Here is a 12,027-nt window from a genome sequence, read left to right on the forward strand (position 1 = left end):
CCAGTATCAGGTGCCAACCCCCCTACCCCCCCAGGTGCCAGTATCAGGTGCCAACCCCTCTCCCCCCCCATGTGCCAGTATCAGGTGCCAACCCCTCTCCCCCCCCAGGTGCCAGTATCAGGTGCCACCCCCCCCCCCTCCAGGTGCCAGTATCAGGTGCCAACCCCCCCAGGTGCCAGTATCAGATGCCAACCCCCCTCCCCCCATGTGCCAGTATCAAGTGCCCCCCGCAGCAGTAACAGTCGAGTATTAAAAAAATAAAATAAACACTTCTACTTACCTCCATGTCAGCGATGCAGCCTCTTCCTGTGTCCCACCCTGTATGTCCATATATGGAGTCAGTGCTTGTATTTCAGAAAAGTTTCTGCTGGGATTCGAACCCACGACCTTCTGTATTAGAGGCAAAGCACTTAACCTCAAGACCATAATAGATGCCTTGCTGCTGACTGAAAAAATATGAGACTTCTACTGTTATAGTTGGCTAAGTGTACATCTATACACATGACAGCTGCTCATATATAGAGATATAGCAGAGCTGAGTGTGCTGGGACAGCTGTCATATAGAGATATAGCAGTGCTGGGTGTGTTGGGGCAGCTGTCATGTGTATAAATGTACACTTAGCCAGCTATAACAGTAGAAGTCTCATAATGCTTTGCCTCTGATACACTGATACATTGGAGGTTGTGGGTTCGAATCCCAGACACATCAGGAGACTTTAGGAGAGAGTAAGATTAGATCACATTAGCGAGGGGGCCTGGTCAGCCCCTGCTGCTGTGAATGGGCCCTGAAGAATCGATATTTAACTAACTTGAAAATAAAATGTCACACACGCTGCCGGGGTGCCGGGCCCCCTTGCTTCCCCGGTAGTTACGCCACTGGCTACAAGGCTGGTATACTTCAAAGAGTTGGTGCCCTTGGGTCGGTGAGTGCGGCCAAGGGTAAGTTTGAAGTATGAGGTGAGGCGGTGAAGGAGGATACTGCTTGTTTGGGTAGCCCTCCAGGATCCTTGTTACGGTGCAGTAGGTGATAATGTTGAGGGATGTGTCAAAAGTGCCTGCTGTTATTATTATTATTCATGTTATATGGTGTAAGATGTTGCTTGTAATGTGTGGAATAATAAAGTTTGGCCGTCATGGTCATTTTCACCAAAGCAAGTCAGTGTTGGTGTGATTATTTAAGGGGAAACAAGGTAGGTATTAGTAGCCGGAGGAAATTCTTCCATCCTATTAAGTCATTGCCTCACGGCGTCTCTTTCAGAGGTTTCTACCAAGACTGTGCCATCTTTTCTCTCTGAATTTTCGGATGTGTTTTCCGAGAGTGGTGTCCAGGAGTTGCCCCCTCACCGGGAGTATGACTGCCCTATTAATCTCATCCCAGGCGCCAAGCTGCCTAAATCTCGTTTATACAATCTCTCCCAACCTGAAAGAGTCGCAATGCGTACTTATATCTCTGAGAGCCTGAGAAAGGGACACATCCGACCCTCGAAGTCACCTGTTGCCGCTGTTTTTTTTTTTTTGTTAAGAAAAAAGATGCTTCTTTAAGACCTTGTCTGGATTTCAGGGAGCTTGATCCCGGACTTGTTTAACCAGATTGTTGGGGCTAAAGTTTTTTCTAAGTTGGATTTGAGAGGGGCATACAACCTAGTCAGGGTCAGGGAAGGGGACGAATGGAAGACGGCCTTCAATACCCCTGAGGGTCATTTCGAGAATTTGGTTATGCCCTTTGGTTTGATGAATGCTCTGGCTGTCTTCCAACATTTTGTGAACAGCATTTTTTATCATTTAATGGGGAAATTTGTACTGGTGTATCTAGATGACATTTTGATTTTTTTTCTCCTGATTTCAAGACTCATAGGGACCACCTATGTCAGCTCTTGCTGATTCTGCGGGAGAATAAATTGAACGCTAACCTGGAAAAATGTGTGTTTGCGGTTCCGGAGATTCAATTTCTTGGTTTTCTTCTCTCCGCCTCTGGTTTTCGCATGGACCCTGAGAAGGTCCGCGCTGTGCTTGAGTGGGAGCTTCCTGAGAATCAGAAGGCGCTGATGCGGTTTTTGGGTTTTGTCAATTATTACAGAAAGTTCATGTTGTTAAGCCACTCACTGATAGGACTAAAAAGGGGGTAGATTTTTCCTCGTGGTCGGTAGATGCGCTTAAAGCCTTTTCTAGTATCAGAGAGTTTTGCTTCCGCTCCCATTAAACCCTATATGGTACAACCTGATGTCTCTCTACCTTTTATTGTTGAGGTGGACGCTTCTGAGGTGGGTGTGGGTGCGGTCTTATCTCAGGGTCCCTCTCCTGCCAAATGGCGACCGTGTCCCTTTTTCTCAAGGAAACTCTCCTCTGCAGAGAGAAATTACGATGTGGGAGATAGGGAGTTGTTGGCCATCAAATTAGCTTTTGAGGAATGGCGCCATTGGTTAGAGGGAGCCAGACACCCTATTACCGTGTTTACCGACCATAAGAATCTGGCCTACTTGGAATCGGTCTCATCCTGAGAAGGTGGGCTCTGAGTGTCCGGAGTCCACCCGTAGAGGGAGGGGTACTGTCACCACCACTTCTGTGAGAAGGTCTGGCAGACGTTCTTCTTTACCTCTTGTATGATGTTCTTTGTTTTGGTTTCACTTTCTCATCTCCTTTCCTTCTGCCAGGTGTCACTTATTTAGACATAATCGTCTTCCTTTATATTCCCTCCCATACTGCATCACTTTGCGGTTTATACTACTTCCTGGATGAGGTGTTCACTGCTGGAGGCTGCTTCTGCTGTTTGTTCAGATAAGTCATTTACTTTATTGTCTTTCCTTGCTGGCTTGATTCTAGGTGACCCTGACTCCGTCCGTATTAAGTGCAGGGAGCCAGTGGTTGTGTCCCCTCACTATTATAGGGTTTTCAGGTGTCACACAGTATTAGGTATGCGGGCATGCAATCGTCTACCATACAGACCCTTGCATGTCAGGGAGAACTCTTAGGGTTTTATAGAGCTCACCTATAAGCTCCTTAGTTTGGGATCAAGCCAGTCGCTCGTTTATTTATATGTTCCAGCTATCTGCTAAGTTCATCCGTGACATTTTAAACCGCCATAACCATCTTAAGCATGGATCCGGTTTCAGCCTTGATTGACCGCATGCAAGGTCTTTCACTGGATGTAGCAGATCTCCGTAAAACTGTGTCTCAGTTTCAAGTGACCGGTTCTGCTGGCGTTCATGGAGTTTGTTCCGAGCCTAAGATCTCGCTCCCGGATACGTTCTCCGGGGGTAGTGAGAATTTTGTTTGCTTTAGAGAGGCTTGCAAACTTAATTTTCGCCTACTTCCCCATTCCTCTGGTGATGAGGAGCAGAGGGTGGGGATCATCATCTCGCTGCTCAGGGATAACGCTCAGTCTTGGGCCTTTTCTCTGCCAGTGGGGGCACGGCTCCTCCAATCGGTGGATGAATTTGATACTGATACTGGTTGGAACGATGCTGCACTCTGAAGTAAATTTTGCCATGGTTTTTCAGAAAGATTCATTCGCTTTTCATGAGAGACCGCGTCGTTAGAGTCTCTAGCTGTTCGTATTGACAGGAGTCTTAGAGAGAGAGAGAAGACTACTCTTTCCTGTCATATTCAGCCCAAGGACAGTGGGGCGGTCTCATTCAGTGCGCAGGGGTCTCAGTCTCTCTCAATCCCCTCTGAGCAGGAGGCCATGCAGCTGGGTTTGCTTGTCTCTGATAGTAGAGGATTCAGCTCTGAGGAGGGTTTGTTTCTTTTGTGGGGGTATAAATCATTTGGGTAATGTTTGCCCCTCTAAGAGATTTATGGTGTTTTCTGAGGGTAATAAAAACAAAACAAAAAAAAAAAAAAACTCTAAAAACTTTCCATTTGCTACTATTGGCAAGGTTGATGCGGAAATTGAAGGTTTGCCATTTGCTTGTAGTTCCCGTTTTCTCCTACCTGCAGGGTGGCGCTAGACAGCAAGAACATTGTTTGAGAGATTTTTGTAGATAGTGGAGCAGCTGTCAATCTCATTGATAATCAATTTGCTATAACACATGGTTTCCAGGTATGCACTTTGGAAAAGGATATACCTGTTTTTCCTATCGATTCCGCTCCACTTTCTCAAAGATCGTTAAAGGGCATAGTTCACAATATCCGTTTGACTGTGGGTATGTTGAGGATAAGTCATGTTTCGTCTTAAGCGGATTATCTACTCCTCTAGTGTTGGGCCTACCCTGGCTATCTGCTAACTTCATCCGTGACACCCAGATGTGATCGCCTGCAGCTTCCATATTACATAGTCTCAGATGTGATCGCCTGCAGCTTCCATATCACATAGTCTCAGATGTGATCGCCTGCAGCTTCCAAATTACATAGCCCCAGATGTGATCGCCTGCAGCTTCCCTATTGCATAGCCCCAGATGTGATCGCTTTCAGCTTTCAGATTACATAGTCTCAGATGTGATCGCCTGCAGCTTCCCTATTACAAAGCCCCAGATGTGATCACCTGCAGCTTCCATATTACATAGTCGCAGATGTGATCACCTGCAGGTTCCATATTACATAGTCTCAGATGTGATCACCTGCAGGTTCCATATTACATAGTCTCAGATGTGATCGCCTGCAGCTTCCATATTACATAGCCCCAGATGTGATCGCCTGCAGCTTCCCTATTACATAGCCCCAGATGTGATCGCCTGCAGCTTCCATATTACATAGCCCCAGATGTGATCGCCTGCAGCTTCCATATTACATAGTCCCAGATGTGATCGCCTGCAGCTTCCCTATTACAAAGCCCCAGATGTGATCGCTTTCAGCTTTCATATTACATAGTCCCAGATGTGATCGCCTACAGCTTCCATATTACATAGCCCCAGATGTGATCGCCTGCAGCTTCCATATTACATAGCCCCAGATGTGATCACCTGCAGCTTCCTTATTACATAGTCCCAGATGTGATCGCCTACAGCTTCCATATTACATAGCCCCAGATGTGATCGCCTGCAGCTTCCCTATTACAAAGCCCCAGATGTGATCGCCTGCAGCTTCCATATTACATAGCCCCAGATGTGATCGCCTGCAGCTTCCATATTACATAGTCCCAGATGTGATCGCCTGCAGCTTCCATATTACATAGCCCCAGATGTGATCGCCTGCAGCTTCCATATTACATAGCCCCAGATGTGATCGCCTACAACTTCCATATTACATAGCCCCAGATGTGATCGCCTGCAGCTTCCATATTACATAGCCCCAGATGTGATCGCCTGCAGCTTCCTTATTACATAGCCCCAGATGTGATCGCCTACAGCTTCCATATTACATAGCCCCAGATGTGATCGCCTGCAGCTTCCTTATTACATAGTCCCAGATGTGATCGCCTACAGCTTCCATATTACATAGTCCCAGATGTGATCGCCTGCAGCTTCCATATTACATAGCCCCAGATGTGATCGCCTGCAGCTTCCATATTACATAGCCCCAGATGTGATCCCCTGCAGCTTCCTTATTACATAGCCCCAGATGTGATCGCCTACAGCTTCCATATTACATAGTCCCAGATGTGATCGCCTGCAGCTTCCTTATTACATAGCCCAAGATGTGATCGCTTGCATCTTGCATATTACATAGTCCCAGATGTGATCGCCTGCAGCTTCCATATTACATAGCCCCAGATGTGATCGCCTGCAGCTTCCATGTTACATAGTCCCAGATGTGATCGCCCTGCAGCTTCCATGTTACATAGTCCCAGATGTGATCGCCCTGCAGCTTCCATATTACATAGTCCCAGATGTGATCGCCTGCAGCTTCCATATTACATAGCCCAAGATGTGATCGCCTGCAGCTTCCTTATTACATAGCCCAAGATGTGATCGCCTGCAGCTTCCTTATTACATAGTCCCAGATGTGATCGCCTGCAGCTTCCTTATTACATAGTCCCAGATGTGATCGCCTGCAGCTTCCTTATTACATAGCCCAAGATGTGATCGCCTGCAGCTTCCTTATTACATAGCCCCAGATGTCATCGCCTGCAGCTTCAATATTACAAAGTCTCAGATGTGATTGCCTGCAGCTTCCATATTACATTAAAAAAATCCAGCTATATGATACAATTGATGTAGTAGAGTTATATAGAGCAATAGTAAGTCCAGCAGAAAGAATAACTTCTAAAATTACATAATTTATTAATTCCTATTAAATAGGGATAAAGACCCAATAATACATATACGAAATTGGCCAGTAGTATATATCTAAGGACCAGACAAACAAACTAAATTTGGGACCCTGTAGGTGCATACCGGAGGAGGAGAGGGGGAAAAGCTAATTGAAGATATGGGGTTGGACCTCAATAGCCCTTTGCTACCCCTATCTATCCCTTAGCCCAGGGAAGACCCTGGATGGTAGGGCCCCCTTGTCCTCGTACCTAAAGCTATGTATGCCCTGGTTGTCCCTGCACTAGATATAGCTCAATGATATCGTAACCGTGTTGGAAAGGTCCCCGCCAGAATGAACTCACGTTTGACCAACCAACACAGATGGATATTACCTTTTTCTCAACGCGTTTCGCCCTGTAGAAAGAGCTCTTTAGGAGGTCATATTAATAAGTCACTCTGATAAGCAACCAAAATTATAAATGATAATAAATCAATGAACTGATATCACGAACTCATATTAGTTGTGGCAATAACAAATCATAAATTCCACAACTACGCAGCAATAGCAATCATACATTATGTCAATGTCTTCCATAAGTTGCTCCCAGTGTCTAGCCCTCCATACACTATCAGAATGAAAGGCTCTAGTGTGAATCCTCAGATAACGGTCCACCCTGTATCACACTCAGCTGACCACAATGTGTGGTCAAGGGTAAATTATGATATGCATAGAAAGAACCACAATCAATAGATTCCTGAGTTCACCGCCCATCCTGGATGTAAGCTGTAGGGATTATAATAAACCATCCATAGGTGTGTCCTCCAAAAGATACATCATGAACAGTGTTTCCTTGTGCTTTGATAACCCATCAGATAACGGTCCCACTTAAGATACATCCACCTTCAAGGGTCCACTTCTTATAAAGTTAAGATGGTGTAGATGGAGAATACTGACCGCAGATACAGCGTCAATTTGCTGACCCAATGTAAAGTGACATAACATCCCATAGAGGTGATACATGTATTACTTACAGTGGAAGACGTTGCATGCAGTGTGCTGATGATGCTGCAGTCCCAATCGACCAGCTAGTCTGATGTCTGTTAGCCATATTTAAATAGAACGCCCGATTAGCGCCCTAAAGATAGCTCCACCCCCCCCCTCCCGTCTGAGCGTCCCATTGTATGACGCTACACCAAATTGGTCATAAAATGTGATCTGATCTTCATCTAAGTCACAACAATCACAGTCTGCTTAAACTAATAACACACAAAGAGTTAAATGTTACCATGTTTTTATTGAACACACCATGTAAACATTCACAGTGCAGGTGGAGAAAGTATGTGAACCCTTGGATTTAATAACTGGTTGAACCTCCTTTGGCAGCAATAACTTCCACCAAACGTTTCCTGTAGTTGCAGATCAGACACAACGGTCAGGAGTAATTCTTCACCATTCCTCTTTACAGAACTGTTTCAGTTCAGCAATATTCTTGGGATGTCTGGTGTGAAATCGCTTTCTTGAGGTCATGCCACAGCATCTCCATCGGGTTGAGGTCAGGACTCTGACTGGGCCACTCCGGAAGGCGTATTTTCTTCTGTTTAAGCCATTCTGTTGTTGATTTACTTCTATGCTTTGGGTCGTTGTCCTGTTGCAACACCCATCTTCTGCTGAGCTTCAGCTGGTGGACAGATGGCCTTAAGTTCTCCTGCAAAATGTCTTGATAAACTTGGGAATTCATTTTTCCTTCGATGATAGCAATCCGTCCAGGCCCTGACGCAGCAAAGCAGCCCCAAACCATGATGCCCCCACCACCATACTTCACAGTTGGGATGAGGTTTTGAGGTTGGTGTGCTGTGCCTCTTTTTCTCCACACATAGTGTTGTGTGTTTCTTCCAAACAACTCAACTTTGGTTTCATCTGTCCACAGAATATTTTGCCAGTACTGCTGTGGAACATCCAGGTGCTCTTCTGCAAACTGTAAACGTGCAGCAATGTTTTTTTGGACAGCAGTGGCTTCCTCTGTGGTGTCCTCCCATGAAATCCATTCTTGTTTAGTGTTTTACGTATCGTAGATTTGCTAACAGGGATGTTAGCATATGCCAGAGACTTCTGTAAGTCTTTAGCTGACACTCTAGGATTCTTCTTCACCTCATTGAGCAGTCTGCACTGTGCTCTTGCAGTCATCTTTACAGGACGGCCACTCCTAGGGAGAGTAGCAGCAGTGCTGAACTTTCTCCATTTATAGACACTTTGTCTTACCGTGGACTGATGAACAGCAAGGCTTTTGGAGATACTTTTATAACCCTTTCCAGCTTTATGAAGGTCAACAATTCTTAATCGTAGGTCTTCTGAGAGCTCTTTTGTGCGAGGCATCATTCACATCAGGCAATGCTTCTTGCAAAAAGCAAACCCAGAACTGGTGTGTGTTTTTTATAGGGCAGGGCAGCTGTAACCAACACCTCCAATCTCATCTCATTGATTGGACTCCAGTTGGCTGACACCTCACTCCAATTAGCTCTTGGAGATGTCATTAGGGGTTCACATACTTTTTCCACCTGCACTGTGAATGTTTACATGGTGTGTTCAATAAAAACATGGCAACATTTAACTCTTTGTGTGTTATTAGTTTAAGCAAACTGTGATTGTCTATTGTTGTGACTTAGATGAACATCAGATCACATTTTATGACCAATTTGTGCAGAAATCCATATCATTCCAAAGGGTTCACATACTTTTTCTTGCAACTGTATACAGTATACTGTCCTCCGTAGTATACATACAGTATACTGTCCTCTGTAGTAAATATACAGTATACTGTCCTCTGTAATACATATATACAGTATACTGTCCTCTGAAGTATATATATACAGTATACTGTAATCTGTAGTGTATATATACAGTATACTGTCCTCTGTAGTATATATACAGTATACTGTCCTCTGTAGTATATATACAGTATACTGTCCTCTGTAGTATATATACAGTATACTGTCCTCTGTAGTATATATACAGTATACTATCCTCTGTAGTATATATATATATATACAGTATACTGTCCTCTGTAGTATATATACAGTATACTGTCCTCTGTAGTATATATACAGTAAACTGTCATCTGTAGTGTATATATACAGTATACTGTCCTCTGTAGTATATATATACAGTATACTGTCCTCTGTAGTATATATACAGCATACTGTCCTCTGTAGTATATATACAGTATACTGTCCTCTGTAGTATATATACAGTATACTGTCCTCGGTAGTATATATACAGCATACTGTCCTCTGTAGTATATATACAGTAGGGATGTCCCGATACCATTTTTTTAAGACTGAGTACGAGTACCGATACTTTTATTTAAGTACTCACCGATACCAATTACCGATACTAATTTTAACAATAAAATACACACACATGTATTTTCTGACCACTGACCAACCAAAAGGCCCAAAAACAGAACTATAACATTCCAAAGAGACGTTATACTGTATGGGGACAGCCACAAGGAGACGTTATACTGTATGGGGGCAGCCACAAGGAGACGTTACACTGTATGGGGGCAGCCACAAGGAGACGTTATACTGTATGGGGCAGCCACAAGGAGACGTTATACTGTATGGGGGCAGCCACAAGGAAACGTTATACTGTATGGGGGCAGCCACAAGGAGACGTTATACTGTATGGGGGCAGCTACAAGGAGACATTATACTGTATGGGGCGGCCACAAGGAGACGTTATACTGTATGGGGGCAGCCACAAGGAGATGTTATACTGTATGGGGGCAGCCACAAGGAGACGTTATATTGTATGGGGGCAGCCACAAGGAGACGTTAAACTGTATGGGGGCAGCCACAAGGAGACGTTATACTGTATGGGGGCAGCCACAAGGAGACGTTATACTGTATGGGGCAGCCACAAGGAGACGTTATACTGTATGGGGGCAGCCACAAGGAGATGTTATACTGTATGGGGGCAGCCACAAGGAGACGTTATATTGTATGGGGGCAGCCACAAGGAGACGTTAAACTGTATGGGGGCAGCCACAAGGAGACGTTATACTGTATGGGGGCAGCCACAAGGAGACGTTATATTGTATGGGGGCAGCCACAAGGAGACGTTAAACTGTATGGGGGCAGCCACAAGGAGACGTTATACTGTATGGGGGCAGCCACAAGGAGACGTTATACTGTATGGGGGCGGCCACAAGGAGACGTTATACTGTATGGGGGCAGCCACAAGGAGACGTTATACTGTATGGGGGCAGCCACAAGGAGATGTTATACTGTATGGGGGCAGCCACAAGGAGACGTTACACAGTATGGGGGCAGCTACAAGGAGACGTTATACTGTATGGGGGGCAGCTACAAGGAGACGTTATACTGTATGGGGGCAGCCACAAGGAGACGTTATACTGTATGGGGGCAGCCATAAGGAGACATTATACTGTATGGGGGCAGCTACAAGGAGACGTTATACTGTATGGGGGCAGCCACAAGGAGACATTATACTGTATGGGGGCAGCTACAAGGAGACGTTATACTGTATGGGGGCAGCCACAAGGAGACGTTATACTGTATGGGGGCAGCCACAAGCAGACTTTATACTGTATGGGGGCAGCCACAAGGAGACGTTATACTGTATGGGGGCAGCCACAAGGAGACGTTATACTGTATGGGGGCAGCCACAAGGAGACGTTATACTGTATGGGGGCAGCCACAAGGAGATGTTATACTGTATGGGGGCAGCCACAAGGAGACGTTATACTGTATGGGGGCAGCTACAAGGAGACGTTATACTGTATGGGGCAGCCACAAGGAGATGTTATACTGTATGGGGGCAGCCACAAGGAGACGTTATACTGTATGGGGGCAGCTACAAGGAGACGTTATACTGTATGGGGGCAGCCACAAGGAGACGTTATACTGTATGGGGGCAGCCACAAGGAGACGTTATACTGTATGGGGGCATAGAAACATAGAAACATAGAATGTGTCGGCAGATAAGAACCATTTGGCCCATCTAGTCTGCCCAATATACTGAATACTATGGATAGCCCCTGGCCCTATCTTATATGAAGGATGGCCTTATGCCTATCCCATGCATGCTTAAACCCCTTCACTGTATTTGCAGCTACCACTTCTGCAGGAAGGCTATTCCATGCATCCACTACTCTCTCAGTAAAGTAATACTTCCTTATATTACTTTTAAACCTTTGCCCCTCTAATTTAAAACTGTGTCCTCTTGTGGTAGTTTTTCTTCTTTTAAATATGCTCTCTTCCTTTACCGAGTTGATTCCCTTTATGTATTTAAAAGTTTCTATCATATCCCCTCTGTCTCTTCTTTCTTCCAAGCTATACATATTAAGGTCCTTTAACCTTTCCTGGTAAGTTTTATCCTGCAATCCATGTACTAGTTTAGTAGCTCTTCTCTGAACTCTCTCTAGAGTATCTATATCCTTCTGGAGATATGGTCTCCAGTACTGCGCACAATACTCCAAGTGAGGTCTCACCAGTGTTCTGTACAGCGGCATAAGCACTTCACTCTTTCTACTGCTTATACCTCTCCCTATACATCCAAGCATTCTGCTGGCATTTCGTGCTGCTCTATTACATTGTCTTCCCACCTTTAAGTCTTCTGAAATAATTACTCCTAAATCCCTTTCCTCAGATACTGAGGTCAGGAATGTGTCAAATATTCTATATTCTGCCCTTGGGTTTTTACGCCCCAGGTGCATTATCTTGCACTTATCCACGTTAAATTTCAGTTTCCAGAGTTCTGACCATTCTTCTAGTTTTCCTAAATCCTTTTCCATTTGGCGTTTCCCTCCAGGAACATCAACCCTGTTACATATCTTTGTGTCATCAGCAAAAAGACAAACCTTACCAGCGAGGCCTT

The sequence above is a fragment of the Bufo bufo genome, chromosome 6 (genome assembly GCF_905171765.1).
Source record: "Bufo bufo chromosome 6, aBufBuf1.1, whole genome shotgun sequence".
In the NCBI taxonomy this organism is placed as follows: Eukaryota; Metazoa; Chordata; class Amphibia; order Anura; family Bufonidae; genus Bufo; species Bufo bufo.